We start from the raw sequence: 19,264 nt of genomic DNA, 5'->3' as shown, positions 1-19,264 counted from the left end.
AGACTAACAAAGCTTCCAATTGTAGCGTGTGTGTGTGTGTGTGGGGGGGGGGGGGGGGCATGTAACTTTTGTTGCAGTCGGGACCCTCTATATAATAATAGTAATAATAATAAAATGAGATTATTATATGCATTCCGAGAATTCCATTTTATTACATTCACTTGTCTCTGACAATTCTGTGGCCAATGTTGTGGTTTATACTGTTATTTTATATTTCTTTTACCAGTCTCAGTGATGTCATCAGTATCCAGAATTATGATTTTCGGTTCTGGCTGCAAATGTCCCACCACCTACCACCGCATCTTACGCCATAGAGACACAATAAAATAAAAAGAATAAGAATCTATAAACACTACTTTTGTCTATTAAGAGCAAATGTACCGGTACTTCATGGCGAACACCCTCCCTCCCCCATTGCTGACGTAAGCCACAATGTGCACCCACTCCATGGTGAAAGTGGCTCCTTCTTTAGAGCACTTCACCCATTGCTGTGTTACATGTCCAAACATTTATCTGAATCGCTGCCATAAACTACCGTGCTACATATCTCATGTCAGTTACATACAGTGAGGAAATAAGTATTTGATACACTGCCAATTTTACAAGTTTTCCCACCTACAAAGAAGGGAGAGGTCTGTAACTTTTATCATAGGTACACTTCACCTGTGAGAGACAGAATCTTAAAAAAACAAAAACAAACAGAATATCACATTGTATCATTTTTACATAATTAATTTGCATTTTATTGCATGAAATAAGTATTTGATCACATACCAACCAGCAAGAATCCTGTCTCTCACAAGTGCCGCCCCCTGATGAAGCTTGAGTGAAACGCGCGTTGGGGCTGGGTAGCCACTCTATACACAATCCTGTTAGGGTGCATCACTTGATGTAAGTATTGTGCTTGCTTTTTTTGTCTTTCTTTGTCTTTTTTTGTCTTTCTCCTTTGTGCATGCCATTCTCTTTGGAAAAACTAACGATTCAGGTTGATACATTTGTTCCTGTGCATCTTGGGACATTTTTTTTCACATTATTTATGTATAGTTGTGGCCCCACTTTTGGACACTGCATTTTTGCTGAATTTTTATTATGTTTGTATTGTTTTAATATTTTCAATAAAAATGTATGTTTTATGAGACTTATAAGCTCTTCTTTTGCTCTTTTGATGGTACAGGACAATAGGCAAACAGCTTGGTGACAAGGCAACAACTCTTGGCACAATTATTAGAGAATGGAAGAAGCACAAGATGACTGTCAATCTTCCTTGGTCTGGGGCTCTATGCAAGATCTCGCCTCGGGGGGAAAGGATGATTCTGAGAAAGGTCAGGAATCAGCCCAGAACTACTCGGGAGAACCTGGTCTATGACTTGAAAAGAGAGCTGGGACCACAGTCTCAAACATTACCATTAGTAACACACTACGCCGTCATGGAATAAAATCCTACAGGGCACACAAGGTTCCCCTGCTCACACAGCACATGTCCAGGCACATTTGAAGTTTCTCAATGACCATCTGGATGATCCAAAAGAGGCATGGGAGAAGATCATGTGGTCAGATGAGACCAAAATAGAACTTTTTGGTATCAACTCCACTCGCCATGTTTGGAAGAAGAAGGATGAGTACTATCCCAAGAACACCATCCCAACCATTGAAACATCATACCTTGGGGGTGCTTTTCTGCAAAGGGACACCATCTCTTTTGCACCGTATTGAAGGAAGGATGTATGGGGTCATGTGTCGCAAGATTTTTGCCAACAGCCTCCTTCCCTCAGTAAGAGCATTGAAGATGGGTCGTGGCTGGGTCTTCCAGCATGACAATGACCCAAAATCCACAGCCAGGACAACAAAGGAGCGGCTCTGTAAGAAGCATTTCAAGGTCATGGAGTGGCCTTGCAAGTTTCCAGACCTGAACCCAATAGAAAATCTTTGGAGGGAGAGGAAACTCAGTGTTTCCCAGTGACAGCCCCGAAACCTGAAAGATCTGGAGAAGATCTGTATGAAGGAGGGGGCCAAAATCCCTGCTGCAGTGTGGGCAAACTTGGTAATTAACGACAAGAAATGTCTGACCTCTGTAATTGCAAACAAAGGTTTCTGTACCAAATATTACATTCTGTTTTTCTATTCTATTCTATCAAATACTTATTTCATGCAATAACATACAAATTAATTATGTAAAAATCATACAGTGTGATTTTCTGTTTTTTATTTTTAGATTTTGTCTCTCACAGGTGAAGTGTACCGACGATAAAAATTACAGACCTCTTCATTCTTTGTAGGTGGGAAAACCTTCAAAATCGGCAGAGTATCAAATACTTAATTTTCCCACAGTACCCCTTTAACCCTTGTCTTTCTTGGTGCCCCTCACCCACCTTCCCCTCAAATTATTTTATTTGACACCATAAAGTAGAATTGAATGCCCCCATTTGTGGCGGCACCTGCGTCTTGGGCATCTTTGAGAACCTACCTTCTTAAGGGTTCTCTATTTTTTTTTTTAAACTAAAGACTGAAAACCTAGGGAATGTTACCTCCACCCCTCATATTCTGGGAAAGGGTTTTCTGTAACTGTTTCTCCTTCCTTATGCTGCACTGTCAGCAATTACTTGTCTGCTGCTGACGTGGGGTGGGATGAGCCTAAACTAAGCTGACATTTTTGCCCAAAGTTAGTACGGTTGAACATTCGCCCCCTTCCCCCACCTATTGGGTCCTGAAGACTTAGTGGCAAGTACCCCACTGATGCGACCCTGTAACTTATTAATCTCGACCAATGCAAAAGTTTCAAAAATGTCTTTAAAATAATCAGATTCTGGATTCTGAGGAGTATTCGGACTTGCGCTCTTTTACGTTATGTTTATACGGCTGACGGGCTGCCGAAATTTAAGTAGAAAACACACAAAGATCTCGCAGTGCTGAAGCTAGAAGCAAAATTGAGTCAGCCCGGGGTCCCGGAGCACTGCATAATCTATTAATTGGTGGCCATTAAGGTGCCGTTTGACTGCGCGAAGCACACAGAAGTCTGATTGTGACTGAGCTGTGTTTCCAATGAAAGTGGAGTTATTTTAGCTGCAGACATGTTTACATTACTGTGGTTTAGTCTATAACTTTCCCTTTTTCTCGCTTCAGGATTTTACTTCGTGAAGCAAAGCCCTCAGCTCCTAGACATTCCAAAAAGTCTGCCAAAATAATAGAAAAAAGTAGAAATAAGGTAAAAAAAAAAATAGTGCAAACAAAGTAAGTGAGGACCCCCGGCTCTGGGTGAATGCATGGGCTGAGGGGGATAGAAAGTATGACCCCGTAGATTTCGGACTCCTGTCTTATTGCCTATTCTCAGCTTCAGTGTAAAATCCTTCAGGGTTCTATTTCCTGTTTATGAGTAAGCATGAAATGATCCCAGTGCAGAACTGGAACTTATCGCATTCAGGTGCCCTGGCGAATGCGCTTGTTTACGTAATGGGATGGAAATCTTAGTTGTGATAACTGGGCTAAGGAATTGGGTTGCAATTGTTGTTTTCTAGCAAGGATCTCCTGGCTTGTTGCAGGCCAATATGTTATTTATTTTAAACTTTTTGGCTAAAGTGTTGGTCAAGACTCAAAATGTGCAACAATTATAAAGGCACGCTTCCAGGAATCCGATCATGTCAATATACAGATGTTTATGACCTCTAATACCAATGGTCATACAACCAAATATACCAACCCCAAATCCAATGAACATATCAATAATTAACAACCCCAAATCAATGATAATACCACCAATTACCAAGCCCAAATCCAATGACCATACCACCAATGTCAACCTCAAATTCAATGACCATACCACCAAATATAAGCCCTAAATTCAATGACCATACCACCAAATATAAGCCCTAAATTCAATGACCATACCACCAAATATAGGCCCCAAATTCAATGACCATACCACTAATTGCCAACCCCAAATCCAATGACCATACCGCCAAATACCAACCCCAATCTGATGACCATACCATTAATTACCAATCCCAATCCAATGACCATACCATTAATTACCAACCCCAATCCAATGACCATACCATTAATTACCAACCTCAAATCCAATGGCCATACCACCAATTGCCAACCTCAAATCCAATGACCATACCGTCCAAATATCAACCCCAAATCCAATTGCCAGTGCACCAAATATACCAATCCTCACTCTAATGGCCGTACCACCAAATATACCAACCCAAATTCCAATAGCCAAACTACCAAATATACCAACCCAAAATCCAATGGCCATACCACCAAATATACAACCCCAAATCCAATGGCCATACCACCAAATATAACAACCCCAAATCCAATGACCATACCACCAAACATACCAACCCCAATTCCAATGACCATACCATCAAATATACCAACCCCAAATCTAATGACCATACCACCAAATATACCAACCTCAAATGGCCATACCACCAAATATACCAGACTCAAATCCAATGGCCATACCATCAAATATACCAACCCCAATTCCAATAGCCATACCACCAAATATACCAACCTCAAATCCAATGGCCATACCATCAAATATACCAACCCCAATTCCAATGACCATACCATCAAATATACCAACCCCAATTCCAATGACCATACCACCAAATTTACAAACTGTAAATCCAGTAACCATACCACCAAATATATGAATCCAAAATCCAATGGTCAATGCACCAAATATATGAACCCCAAATCCAATGATCAATACACCAAATATACCAACCCCAAATCTAATGGCCATACCACTAAATATACCAACCCCAAATCTAATGGTCATACTACCAAATTTATCAACCCCAAATCAATTGTCTATGCTACCAGATGTACCAACTCCAAATCCAACAGCCATACTACCAAACACACCAACCCCAAATCTAAGGTCATTATAACCTTGTTATTTGCAAAAGGCAGTGATCAATTTCCAACATCATTCCGTGCCTGTGTAATACAGCAAAATAGAATATATTTAGTCATATAATACATGAGGTAATAAAATAATTCACTAGGACCTATGGGGCAGATTTATTAATACTGTCCAAAAGTTAGACAATGTAAAACTATATAAGACAAACAGGAATAGCAGTAAATGTATGAAAATGGAGCACATTGTATATTTAATGTCATTTATTCTTATTTCATCATGCCATACGTGTTATAGATAATAATATGGCTCTTATAATGCTGCCACAGCATCAATAAATAAAACTACAATACACTGTCTAAATTATAGTGCTATATAGTGCAGTAACAACAGGACCATTCCTGCCCCGACTAAGACATAAAGCGACACATAAAACTGAATAGCGAGGCCAAATATTACCCTGATACAGTCTCTAAATCATACCGCAATGCATAGTCTAAATAATAGTGCCATATGGTGCAAAATCATACAATCACCAAATAGCATTGGAAGGGAATATCTGCAAAAAACTACATACAGTTCCCAAATATTTCCTCCAGATATTCCCCAAATAATAATACGCAGTCGAAATACCGTAATTAATGCTGCACAGTAAAAAAAACTAAATAAAAAAAAAAGGTAGTGCTATATTTAAAATAATACTGACACACTGTGCATCCGGTGCAAGATTTTTTTATATTGTGTTATTAATCCTCTTAAAGGGACATTCCAATCTCAGACATCTATGGGATATTCATTTGAATGGGAGCTGATCTGCATTTCTAAAAAAAGGAAGAAAAAAGCATTACTGCAAAACATGCACACCATCCAAATCATGACACATATACCGTAATGAGAAATACACAAAGAAATTTATTAGCACATCTTAAAACACACCAACAATTAAAACATACTTAAAACAACCAAAAACAATGCAACCCAGGCTGTAGTTGCCGTATGAAATAAGGCCTAAACCAATATCTAAACCCTACTGGCTCATGGGGCAATATACCACCTACCTACAGTAAAACTGACCATCCGGTCATATTAATCAGAGAGGGGTGAATCCCATCCCCAAAGATAAATAACCATGACCAGTATGATGATAATAACCTCAATCAAAGGTTGAGCACAGGGTTAAAGCAGTCGGCCATGAGAGCGGCACAGAAAAAGGCTCATAGCCATAAAGGGAGAAAAATCTCCATAAGCGTACAACCTGGTGAAGGCAAATATCCCACGCGTATCGCCAGCGATACGAAGATTCTCTTAAGGGTAAGGTATTGACCCCAGTGGCTGCTCATTATTTAGTCCATCATGGAGGTCGGGTATTGAATACAAAGGTCATAGGTTTGGAGAGTCTCCAACTATCAAACAGGGGGGGGCACATAAACGATCCCTCCTACAGATGGAAGCTCGATGGATTTTTAATTTGGGCTCTGTTGCTCCCGCAGGTCTAAATGAAGAATTGCTTTTCACTGGATTCCTGGGTTGATATATTGCCGGATGTCTGCTCTTGGTTAACCAGGATTCGGATATTGAAGATCTTTGTATTGAAGACCTCTTCCCTATTCCCCCTGATGGATTGGATGAGACCTACCTTGACCTACGGACTATTTGTTGTTCTGATGGGGATGGCTGTCTGGGGGTTATGGTTTATCTACCCTATTGCTTGAGTTTCTTATAACTTTTTGTGGGGTTTGGACGTTGGTGTTTAGGATGTTCTTTTTCTTTCCATATACCACACTTACTTACCTTGGGTCCTTTATGGATCGTCATGGATATATAGGTATTCAAGTTCCACTATAGAAATAGCTTTTAGCACTGGCTCATTAGGCAGGTTGGTGGGTTTCTATCTGCTTATGGGGAGGCTCCTCTTGGTTTATGTACTGTATTTTGTACTGTACCCATTTATCCATTTCGCCTATATCTGCTTGATGGTAAACCTGGCATGCATAGGTTATTATGCCTTAAGGTATTTATAATTACTTTTAGTACTGGCTCACTAGGCAGGTTGGTAGGTTGCTATTTGCTCATGGGGAGGCTTCTTTTGGCTTATATATTCTGTACTGTGCCCATTTATCTCTGCTCCACGGTAAACCCTGCATCTATAGATTATTATGCTCTATGATGCTTATAATTATGATTCTATTAATGTTTTGATATCTAGTTATATATTATAATATTTGTTATACCTTTGTATACTGTATTGCAGGTTTTGTTATGCGGAATAAATTTCTTTTTTGAGCATTTGGGCTTGTGGACAGTCTTATCTATGTTGTATGACTATGTATGTTGTTGCGTGCGCATGACTCTCCGGAGAGCTATTGGTGTATGAAATGTGGTTTGTGGTTGACTATTCATGCCGTTTTTCCATCAGGGCATCGTTCATTTATTTATTCGTTCTAATAGAAGCTCCTGAGAAGAGTGAGCAGGTGTGTTGGTTTATGGTTTACCCATACTTCCGTCGGTATGCCCATACTTTGTCTCAGTACGGTGATATTCTTACACCTCATGTGTCTATACATGTACCCTTTATGGTTTACTCCCCACTCTACGCTGGCGCTCTAATTCTTGACATAGGCGATCCTACGTTCGTATGTATGGAGTACTTTCCTGCCCGCATATATCGCTATTAGCTGCGGGGAGTTGCGGCCGGTTTTACTTCCGGATTACCGGGTTGTCGCCATGGTGACCCGGCTATCTTTCACGCAGGGGCTCTTTGCGTTTTTTCGCAGGCTCTTACATCCTCTGTCTTTCTGGCATGGGGCTGACCTGCGATTGCGCACACCGGCCCCACTTTATTCTCCATTGGCGCATACCGTCCTCTGCGGCTGCGTGAGCTTCCTGCTCCTTCCGGTCTGACGTGTCCTTCCACACCGGTATCGTATCAATGATTGTATTGTGTATTATATAAGATGTATGCACGTGTCTTTCTACACACTCCCTGACGAAGCCCAGGTCGCCGGGCGATACGCGTGGGATATTTGCCTTCACCAGGTTGTACGCTTATGGAGATTTTTCTCCCTTTATGGCTATGAGCCTTTTTCTGTGCCGCTCTCATGGCCGACTGCTTTAACCCTGTGCTCAACCTTTGATTGAGGTTATTATCATCATACTGGTCATGGTTATTTATCTTTGGGGATGGGATTCACCCCTCTCTGATTAATATGACCGGATGGTCAGTTTTACTGTAGGTAGGTGGTATATTGCCCCATGAGCCAGTAGGGTTTAGATATTGGTTTAGGCCTTATTTCATACGGCAACTACAGCCTGGGTTGCATTGTTTTTGGTTGTTTTAAGTATGTTTTAATTGTTGGTGTGTTTTAAGATGTGCTAATAAATTTCTTTGTGTATTTCTCATTATATGTGTCATGATTTGGATGGTGTGCATGTTTTGCAGTAATGCTTTTTTCTTCCTTTTTTTGGCTGTGTCTCTATTACTGCTATTGCACCCTCCGTGTATTATTACACTTGTATAGCAGTGCGCCTCATTTCTATCTTATCTGATCTGCATTTCTATCACAGTAGTGGACGACCCCTTTAAGCCCTGCTCAAGCTCTGTCCTAAACCATTGAGAAGAATGAGGGATAATAATGCACACCTGACTTTTCTCAGGGTCCTCAGAGGTTTGGCGGCTCTGCGATAACACAACGACATCTCATTTTTGGTATACGAGCAGTAAAAATGAAAACCTGAGAATTTACGTGTTCGGGGACTTACGGTCCGGTTTATGGGAAATGTTAGGATATTGAAAACCTTGCGACGCAAATGTAAAAACTTACTGTTCTTTTGCTCACTTATTATTCAGTTCATTCTTTCTGCATGAAGTTTAAAAAAAAAAAAATAATAATTAAAAAAGAAGAATGGAAACCATCAACAAGCAGATGTGGAAACCATCAACAAGATTTTATTATTTCTGTATTTTTAGGGTAAGATATATATCAAGTACAGGTCAGCCTTGTTGATATATTGATACCTTATGTTTATTAACAGAGGATCATATAATTAGTCTCATTAACATATGGCTACCTAATTCTGGAAACAGGCCAATAGGAGGAGGAGCCAATAGACTCACAGATAAGGGGCCAGTATGCACTCACAGTGCTATATACAGTCACACAGTAGCACGGTTATTAGGGCCGCAGAGGTAACAGCAATTTCCATTTTAACCAACAATTTGCCAAAATCGGGACTTTTAAGCTTCAGCCTGGAACGTCCATCACCACCATCATGGCCTCCAGAATCGTGGAAGGTTCCTAGGAACGTGCATTAAATTGTTGTGATCTCGGCATTGTCCCTGGTGTTCAAGGGAATCCGAAGACCCTTCTAAAAAAAGGATCGGTCTTATGATTGATAAAAGGAGGAAGACCGGCAACACTGTCATTGAATATACAGGTCCTTCTCAAAAAATTAGCATATAGTGTTAAATTTCATTATTTACCATAATGTAATGATTACAATTAAACTTTCATATATTATAGATTCATTATCCACCAACTGAAATTTGTCAGGTCTTTTATTGTTTTAATACTGATAATTTTGGCATACAACTCCTGATAACCCAAAAAACCTGTCTCAATAAATTAGCATATCAAGAAAAGGTTCTCTAAACGACCTATTACCCTAATCTTCTGAATCAACTAATTAACTCTAAACACATGCAAAAGATACCTGAGGCTTTTATAAACTCCCTGCCTGGTTCATTACTCAAAACCCCCATCATGGGTAAGACTAGCGACCTGACAGATGTCAAGAAGGCCATCATTGACACCCTCAAGCAAGAGGGTAAGACCCAGAAAGAAATTTCTCAACAAATAGGCTGTTCCCAGAGTGCTGTATCAAGGCACCTCAATGGTAAGTCTGTTGGAAGGAAACAATGTGGCAGAAAACGCTGTACAACGAGAAGAGGAGACCGGACCCTGAGGAAGATTGTGGAGAAGGACCGATTCCAGACCTTGGGGAACCTGAGGAAGCAGTGGACTGAGTCTGGTGTGGAAACATCCAGAGCCACCGTGCACAGGCGTGTGCAGGAAATGGGCTACAGGTGCCGCATTCCCCAGGTAAAGCCACTTTTGAGCTACAGAGAAGCAGCACTGGACTGTTGCTAAGTGGTCCCAAGTACTTTTTTCTGATGAAAGCAAATTTTGCATGTCATTCGGAAATCAAGGTGCCAGAGTCTGGAGGAAGACTGGGGAGAAGGAAATGCCAAAATGCCTGAAGTCCAGTGTCAAGTACCCACAGTCAGTGATGGTGTGGGGTGCCATGTCAGCTGCTGGTGTTGGTCCACTGTGTTTCATCAAGGGCAGGGTCAATGCAGCTAGCTATCAGGAGATTTTGGAGCACTTCATGCTTCCATCGGCTGAAATGCTTTATGGAGATGAAGATTTCATTTTTCAGCACGACCTGGCACCTGCTCACAGTGCCAAAACCACTGGTAAATGGTTTACTGACCATGGTATTACTGTGCTCAATTGGCCTGCCAACTCTCCTGACCTGAACCCCATAGAGAATCTGTGGGATATTGTGAAGAGAAAGTTGAGAGACGCAAGACCCAACACTCTGGATGAGCTTAAGGCCGCTATTGAAGCATCCTGGGCCTCCATAACATCTCAGCAGTGTCACAGGCTGATTGCCTCCATGCCACGCCGCATTGAAGCAGTCATTTCTGCCAAAGGATTCCCGACCAAGTATTGAGTGCATAACTGAACATTATTATTTGTTGGTTTTTTTGTTTGTTATTAAAAACACTTTTATTTGATTGGATGGGTGAAATATGCTAATTTATTGAGACAGGTTTTTTGGGTTATCAGGAGTTGTATGCCAAAATCATCAGTATTAAAACAATAAAAGACCTGACAAATTTCAGTTGGTGGATAATGAATCTATAATATATGAAAGTTTAATTGTAATCATTACATTATGGTAAATAATGAAATTTAACACTATATGCTAATTTTTTGAGAAGGACCTGTAGTGCGCTCGAGGAAGGGACTCCTCAAAGGAGGAACCTCGGCACCACAGAAAAGATTAGACTATAGGTCTTGCCGCAAGGGTTATTTATTTTAATCCAGAAAGGTGTCAACACAGGTATGATCCAACGTTTCAACCGGGAGCGAAACAAAATGAAAAGTAAGTTGATATCATGGTTGTAGAGACGATCGAATCAATTCGAGACGCGTTAAACTCTAAGAATTTCAGAAGATTTTTCACAATTCAGATTTGATTTGCTCAAGTCAAGCAAAATGGCAGTAGAGGGAGCAAGTACGGAAACAGCAAGTCGGCAGAGGACGGGGCGAGGCGCTGATGTGCCAGGACATGTTCGGGGCCTATGTCAGTATAATGGGGTATTTTGTTTTGTTCTTTAACCCCTCCAATAACCCACATCACAGCATGATAAACGGCTTTTTAGCAAGAATTCATTCGACACTATTCGAAATTTATAGACAGATTCAAGGGAATCTCACTCATCCCTACAGCCTAATGTTGTGTAAAATAAATGTAAATAAATAAAATAAAAAAACACAAACTAAAAACACAAATAAAATGAACTCAAATAAAAATAGTTTTCCTGAATTTTGACAAAAGAAAAGTCTTAATGGTTCCAAAAATATGGTTATTGGTCCTCTCACCAACCAGACTCACCGCAGGTAAATCTGTACATGGCGTATTCGGTCTGTACAGTCAGGCTCGCCCTTTCTTGTATTGCACTTTTTCATCCCACAAGGGAGAAGGAAATAACTTAAGAATAACATTAAGTCAGAAGATGAATGAGCCGACTCCTTCCCCCATTGAGTCTGACATTCAGTGTGTATTTACATAGGATACAAGTATTAATGACTTTACTAAGTGTCTGCTCCTGGGGTTATTAATCAACGTACCAATGATCATGTAGATATTGACAGGTGTGTACAAGTATTACTTACCTGCAGCAGATGTTGGGAAATACTGGCACTGAGTAGAGATGAGCGGATCTTATGGAAAATCAAACTTGACGCCTTTGCCTAAGTGTTGATCTCCATACTAGAAAGCTTGGAAAATACATGTGCGTGAGAAGAGAGGACCCCGCTCTCCATAAGAGTTTACAATTTACAGAAGAAAGGACCCCACTGACCATAAGAGCTTGCACTCAGATAGAGAGAAAAAAAGAGTGAAAGTTTGTAGAGAGTAAGAGGACCCCACTGAGCATGGAATCATAGAATCATAAAACGTCATGGTTGGAAGGGACCTCCAAAGACCTTGTGTCCAACCCCCTGCTAAATGCAGGATTCACTAAACCATCTCAGACAGATGTCTGTACAGCCTCTGTTTGAAGACTTCCATTGAAGGAGAACTCACCACCTCTCGTGGCAGCCTGTTCCACTCATTGATCACCCTCACTGCCAAAAAGTAATTTCTAATATCTAATCTGTATCTTCTCCCTTTCAGTTTCATTCCATTGCTTCTCGCGTTTCCATGTGCAAATGAGAATAATGATGATCCCTCCACACTGTGACATCACTTCAGATATTTGTAGACAGCAATTAAGTCACTCTTAGACTTCTTTTTAACAAGCTAAACATTCCTATATCCTTGAACTGGTCCTCATAGGACTTATTTTTCAGTCCGCTCTCCATCCTGGTAGCTCTACTCTGTACTTGCTCCAGTGTTATGATGAGGTAATTCAGTACCACAATGGACATAGAAGTCAGAGCACATACAGTGATCTGATAATAACCCAAAAACATAGAACGAGCTCTGAGACGTGGGAACTCTGCTGACCGCAATCCCTAATCCTCTCCAACCACACTAGAGGCAGCCGTGGATTGCGCCTAACGTTCCCTATGCAACTCGGCACAGCCTGAGAAACTAGCTAGCCTGAAGATAGAAAATAAGCCTACCTTGCCTCAGAGAAATACCCCAAAGGAAAAGGCAGCCCCCACATACAATGACTGTGAGTTAAGATGAAAAGACAAACGTAGAGATGAAATAGATTTAGCAAAGTGAGGCCCGACTTACTAAACAGGGCGAGGACAGGAAAGGTAACTTTGCGGTCAACACAAAACCCTACAAACAACCACGCAAAGGGGGCAAAAAGACCCTCCGTACCGAACTAACGGCACGGAGGTACACCCTCTGCGTCCCAGAGCTTCCAGCAAGCAAGAAAAAACAAATAGACAAGCTGGACAGAAAAAAACAGCAAACAAAATAGTAAAGCATAACTTAGCTATGCAGAGCAGCAGGCCACAGGAACGATCCAGGAGGAAACAGGTCCAATACTAGAACATTGACTGGAGGCCAGGATCAAAGCACTAGGTGGAGTTAAATAGAGCAGCACCTAACGACTTCACCACATCACCTGAGGAAGGAAACTCAGAAGCCGCAGTACCACTCTCCTCCACTAACGGAAGCTCACAGAGAGAATCAGCCGAAGTACCACTTGTGACCACAGGAGGGAGCTCTGCCACAGAATTCACAACAGTACCCCCCCCTTGAGGAGAGGTCACCGAACCCTCACCAGAGCCCCCAGGACGAGCCATATGAAAGGCACGAACAAGATCGGGAGCATGGACATCAGAGGCAAAGACCCAGGAATTATCTTCCTGAGCATAACCCTTCCACTTAACCAGATACTGGAGTTTCCGTCTTGAAAGACGAGAATCCAAAATCTTCTCCACAATATACTCCAACTCCCCCTCCACCAAAACCGGGGCAGGAGGATCAACAGATGGAACCATAGGTGCCACGTATCTCCGCAACAGTGACCTATGGAATACGTTATGTATGGAAAAAGAATCTGGAAGGGTCAGACGAAAAGACACAGGATTAAGAACCTCAGAAATCCTATACGGACCAATGAAACGAGGTTTAAACTTAGGAGAGGAAACCTTCATAGGAATATGACAAGAAGATAACCAAACCAAATCCCCAACACGAAGTCGGGGACCCACACAGCGTCTGCGATTAGCGAAACGTTGAGCCTTCTCCTGGGACAAGGTCAAATTGTCCACTACATGAGTCCAAATCTGCTGCAACCTGTCCACCACAGTATCCACACCAGGACAGTCCGAAGACTCAACCTGCCCTGAAGAGAAATGAGGATGGAACCCAGAGTTGCAGAAAAACAGCGAAACCAAGGTAGCCGAGCTGGCCCGATTATTAAGGGCGAACTCAGCCAAAGGCAAAAAGGACACCCAGTCATCCTGATCAGCAGAAACAAAGCATCTCAGATATGTTTCCAAGGTCTGATTGGTTCGTTCGGTCTGGCCATTAGTCTGAGGATGGAAGGCCGAGGAAAAAGACAAGTCAATGCCCATCCTACCACAAAAGGCTCGCCAAAACCTCGAAACAAACTGGGAACCTCTGTCAGAAACGATATTCTCTGGAATGCCATGTAAACGAACCACATGCTGGAAGAACAATGGCACCAAATGAGAGGAGGAAGGTAATTTAGACAAGGGTACCAAATGGACCATCTTAGAGAAGCGATCACAGACCACCCAAAAGACTGACATCTTTTGAGAGACGGGAAGATCTGAAATAAAATCCATAGAGATATGTGTCCAAGGCCTCTTCGGGACCGGCAAGGGCAAAAGCAACCCACTGGCACGAGAACAGCAGGGCTTAGCCCGAGCACAAATCCCACAGGACTGCACAAAAGAACGAACATCCCGCGATAGAGATTGCCACCAAAAGGATCTAGCCACCAACTCTCTGGTACCAAAGATTCCAGGATGACCAGCCAACACCGAACAATGAACCTCAGAGATAACTTTATTCGTCCACCTATCAGGGACAAACAGTTTCTCCGCTGGGCAACGATCAGGTTTATTAGCCTGAAATTTTTGCAGCACCCGCCGCAAATCAGGGGAGATGGCAGACACAATTACTCCCTCTTTGAGGATACCTGCTGGCTCAGATAAACACGGAGAGTCGGGCACAAAACTCCTAGACAGAGCATCCGCCTTCACATTTTTAGAGCCCGGAAGGTACGAAATCACAAAGTCAAAACGGGCAAAAAACAGCGACCAACGAGCCTGTCTGGGATTCAACCGCTTGGCAGACTCGAGATAAGTCAAGTTCTTATGATCAGTCAAGACCACCACGCGATGCTTAGCTCCTTCAAGCCAATGACGCCACTCCTCGAATGCCCACTTCATGGCCAGCAACTCTCGATTGCCCACATCATAATTTCGCTCAGCAGGCGAAAACTTCCTGGAAAAGAAGGCGCATGGTTTCATCACCGAGCAATCAGAACTTCTCTGCGACAAAACAGCCCCTGCTCCAATCTCAGAAGCATCAACCTCGATCTGGAATGGAAGCGAAACATCTGGTTGACACAACACAGGGGCAGAAGAAAAACGACGCTTCAACTCTTGAAAAGCTTCCACAGCAGCAGAAGACCAATTGACCACATCAGCACCCTTCTTGGTCAAATCGGTCAATGGTTTAGCAATACTAGAAAAATTGCAGATGAAGCGACGATAAAAATTAGCAAAGCCCAGGAACTTTTGCAGACTTTTCAGACATGTCGGCTGAGTCCAATCATGGATGGCTTGGACCTTAACAGGGTCCATCTCGATAGTAGAAGGGGAAAAGGTGAACCCCAAAAATGAAACCTTCTGAACACCAAAGAGACACTTTGATCCCTTCACAAACAAAGAATTAGCACGCAGGACCTGAAACACCGTTCTGACCTGCTTCACATGAGACTCCCAATCATCCGAGAAGATCAAAATGTCATCCAAGTACACAATCAGGAATTTATCCAGGTACTCTCGGAAGATGTCATGCATAAAGGACTGAAACACTGATGGAGCATTGGCAAGTCCGAATGGCATTACTAGATACTCAAAATGGCCCTCGGGCGTATTAAATGCAGTTTTCCATTCATCGCCTCGCTTAATACGCACAAGATTATACGCACCACGAAGATCTATCTTGGTGAACCAACTGGCCCCCTTAATCCGAGCAAACAAATCAGATAACAACGGCAAGGGGTACTGAAACTTAACCGTGATCTTATTTAGAAGGCGGTAATCTATACAAGGTCTCAGCGAACCATCCTTCTTGGCTACAAAAAAGAACCCTGCTCCTAATGGCGACGATGATGGGCAAATATGCCCCTTCTCCAAGGACTCCTTCACATAACTCCGCATAGCGGCGTGCTCAGGCACAGACAAATTAAACAGTCGACCTTTTGGGAATTTACTACCAGGAATCAAATCGATAGCACAATCACAATCCCTATGCGGAGGTAGGGTATCGGACTTGGGCTCATCAAATACATCCCGGTAATCAGACAAGAACTCTGGAACCTCAGAAGGGGTGGATGACGAAATAGTCAGAAATGGGACATCACCATGTACCCCCTTACAACCCCAGCTGGACACAGAAATGGATTTCCAATCTAATACTGGATTATGGACTTGTAGCCACGGCAACCCCAACACGACCACATCATGCAGATTATGCAACACCAGAAAGCGAATAACCTCCTGATGTGCAGGAGCCATGCACATGGTCAGCTGGGTCCAGTACTGAGGCTTATTCTTGGCCAAAGGCGTAGCATCAATTCCTCTCAATGGAATAGGACACTGCAAGGGCTCCAAGAAAAACCCACAACGCCTAGCATACTCCAAGTCCATCAAATTCAGGGCAGCGCCTGAATCCACAAATGCCATGACAGAATATGATGACAAAGAGCAGATCAAGGTAACGGACAAAAGAAATTTTGACTGTACCGTACCAATGGTGGCAGACCTAGCGAACCGCTTAGTGCGCTTAGGACAATCAGAGATAGCATGAGTGGAATCACCACAGTAGAAACACAGCCCATTCAGACGTCTGTGTTCTTGCCGTTCAACTCTGGTCAAAGTCCTATCGCACTGCATTGGCTCAGGTTTAAGCTCCAAATGGTGCACAGATTTACGCTCACGCAAGCGTCGACCGATCTGAATAGCCAAAGACATAGACTCATTCAAACCAGCAGGCATAGGAAATCCCACCATGACATCCTTAAGGGCTTCAGAGAGACCCTTTCTGAAAATAGCTGCGAGCGCACCTTCATTCCATTGAGTGAGTACGGACCACTTTCTAAATTTCTGACAATATACCTCTATATCATCCAGAGCCTGACACAGAGCCAGCAAATTCTTCTCTGCCTGATCCACTGAATTAGGTTCATCATACAGCAATCCGAGTGCCAGGAAAAACGCATCGATATTACTTAATGCAGGATCTCCTGGCGCAAGAGAAAATGCCCAGTCCTGAGGGTCGCCACGTAAAACAGAAATAATGATCAAAACTTGTTGAACTGGGTCACCAGAGGAGCGAGGTTTCAAGGCCAGAAATAGTTTACAATTATTTTTGAAACTCAGAAATTTAGTTCTATCTCCAAAAAACAAATCAGGAATAGGAATTCTTGGTTCTAACATAGATTTCTGATCAATAGTGTCTTGAATCTTTTGTACTCTTGCCGAGAGCTGATCCACACATGAAGAGAGACCTTTAATGTCCATCGCTACACCTGTGTACTGAACCACCCAAATGTCTAGGGGAAAAAAAAGGCAAAACACAGTGCAGAGAAAAAAAATTGGTCTCAGAACTTCTTTTTTCCCTCTATTGAGAATCATTAGTACTTTAGGCCTCCAGTACTGTTATGATGAGGTAATTCAGTACCACAATGGACATAGAAGTCAGAGCACATACAGTGATCTGATAATAACCCAAAAACATAGAACGAGCTCTGAGACGTGGAACTCTGCTGACCTCAATCCCTAATCCTCTCCAACCATACTAGAGGCAGACGTGGATTGCGCCTAACGCTCCCTATGCAACTCGGCACAGCCTGAGAAACTAGCTAGCCTGAAGATAGAAAATAAGCCTACCTTGCCTCAGAGAAATACCCCAAAGGAAAAGGCAGCCCCCACATATAATGACTGTGAGTTAAGATGAAAAGACAAACGTAGAGATGAAATAGATTTAGCAAAGTGAGGCCCGACTTACTAAACAGAGCGAGGATAGGAAAGGTAACTTTGCGGTCAACACAAAACCCTACAAACAACCACGCAAAGGGGGCAAAAAGACCCTCCGTACCGAACTAACGGCACGGAGGTACACCCTCTGCGTCCCAGAGCTTCCAGCAAGCAAGAAAAAACAAATAGACAAGCTGGACAGAAAAAAACAGCAAACAAAATAGCAAAGCAGAACTTAGCTATGCAGAGCAGCAGGCCACAGGAACGATCCAGGAGGAAACAGGTCCAATACCAGAACATTGACTGGAGGCCAGGATCAAAGCACTAGGTGGAGTTAAATAGAGCAGCACCTAACGACTTCACCACATCAACTGAGGAAGGAAACTCAGAAGCCGCAGTACCACTCTCCTCCACTAACGGAAGCTCACAGAGAGAATCAGCCGAAGTACCACTTGTGACCACAGGAGGGAGCTCTGCCACAGAATTCACAACACTCCAGTCTTTTGATGTTTTTTTTTAAAAATGTGGTTCCAAGAACTGGACACAGTATTCCACATGAGTCCTGACCAAGGAGGAGTAGAGGGGGATAATTACTTCATGTGATCTAGGCACTATTCTTCTTTTATTACATCCTAGAACTATGTTTGCCTTTTTTACTGCTGCATAATATGGTGCAGCAATGGTGGATACTTTATCAATTCTTTGCTGAAGTCAAGATATACTATATCTACCGCATTTCCCTAAACCACCCAGTCAGTGATTCCATAATAGAAGAAAATTAAATTAGTCTGGCATGACGTATTTGTTACAAACCCATGCTGGCTCTGATTAATTACTGTATTATTAGCCAAGTACTTACATACAGCTGTTTAAAGCATATATTCAAAGATCTTTACTGGTATAGGAGTAAGGCTTACTGGCCGGTAATTTCCTGGCTCCATTTTCTTTCCTCTTTTAAAGATAGGGGCAACAGTTGCCCTTCTCCAATCTTCTGGGATTTCTCCTGTTCTCCAGGAACTTTCAAAGATTCCCATGCTATCTCTTTCAGTATTATTATTATTTATTATTATATCCTTTGTATTGTATTGTATTCTAGTATCATGCGTTTACCGCAACAGAGAGTATCCAGAAGACTACAGCGTCTGATTTCTCCTACTCCTGCACTGATTAGAAGCACTTCAATTTCATAGAAATGATTCAGGTTTATTTTAGCAGTGCAGGGGTTAATCTGCTCAGTTGAGAGCTCCTGGACGCTTTCCTGCATTAAGGCTCTCAGCTGTTTACTGTTAACCATTCCGCTCTCCTATATAATCTGGGCCCTGGATAGCACTCATTGCCAGTGCTAGCTTATACTGCATGGTTGAAGGTTGTGGTTTGCAGTTGGTGTTGGATAAAG

This window comes from Ranitomeya imitator, chromosome 3, assembly GCF_032444005.1.
Source record: "Ranitomeya imitator isolate aRanImi1 chromosome 3, aRanImi1.pri, whole genome shotgun sequence".
Taxonomy (NCBI): Eukaryota; Metazoa; Chordata; class Amphibia; order Anura; family Dendrobatidae; genus Ranitomeya; species Ranitomeya imitator.
This window is presented reverse-complemented; position numbering follows the sequence as displayed.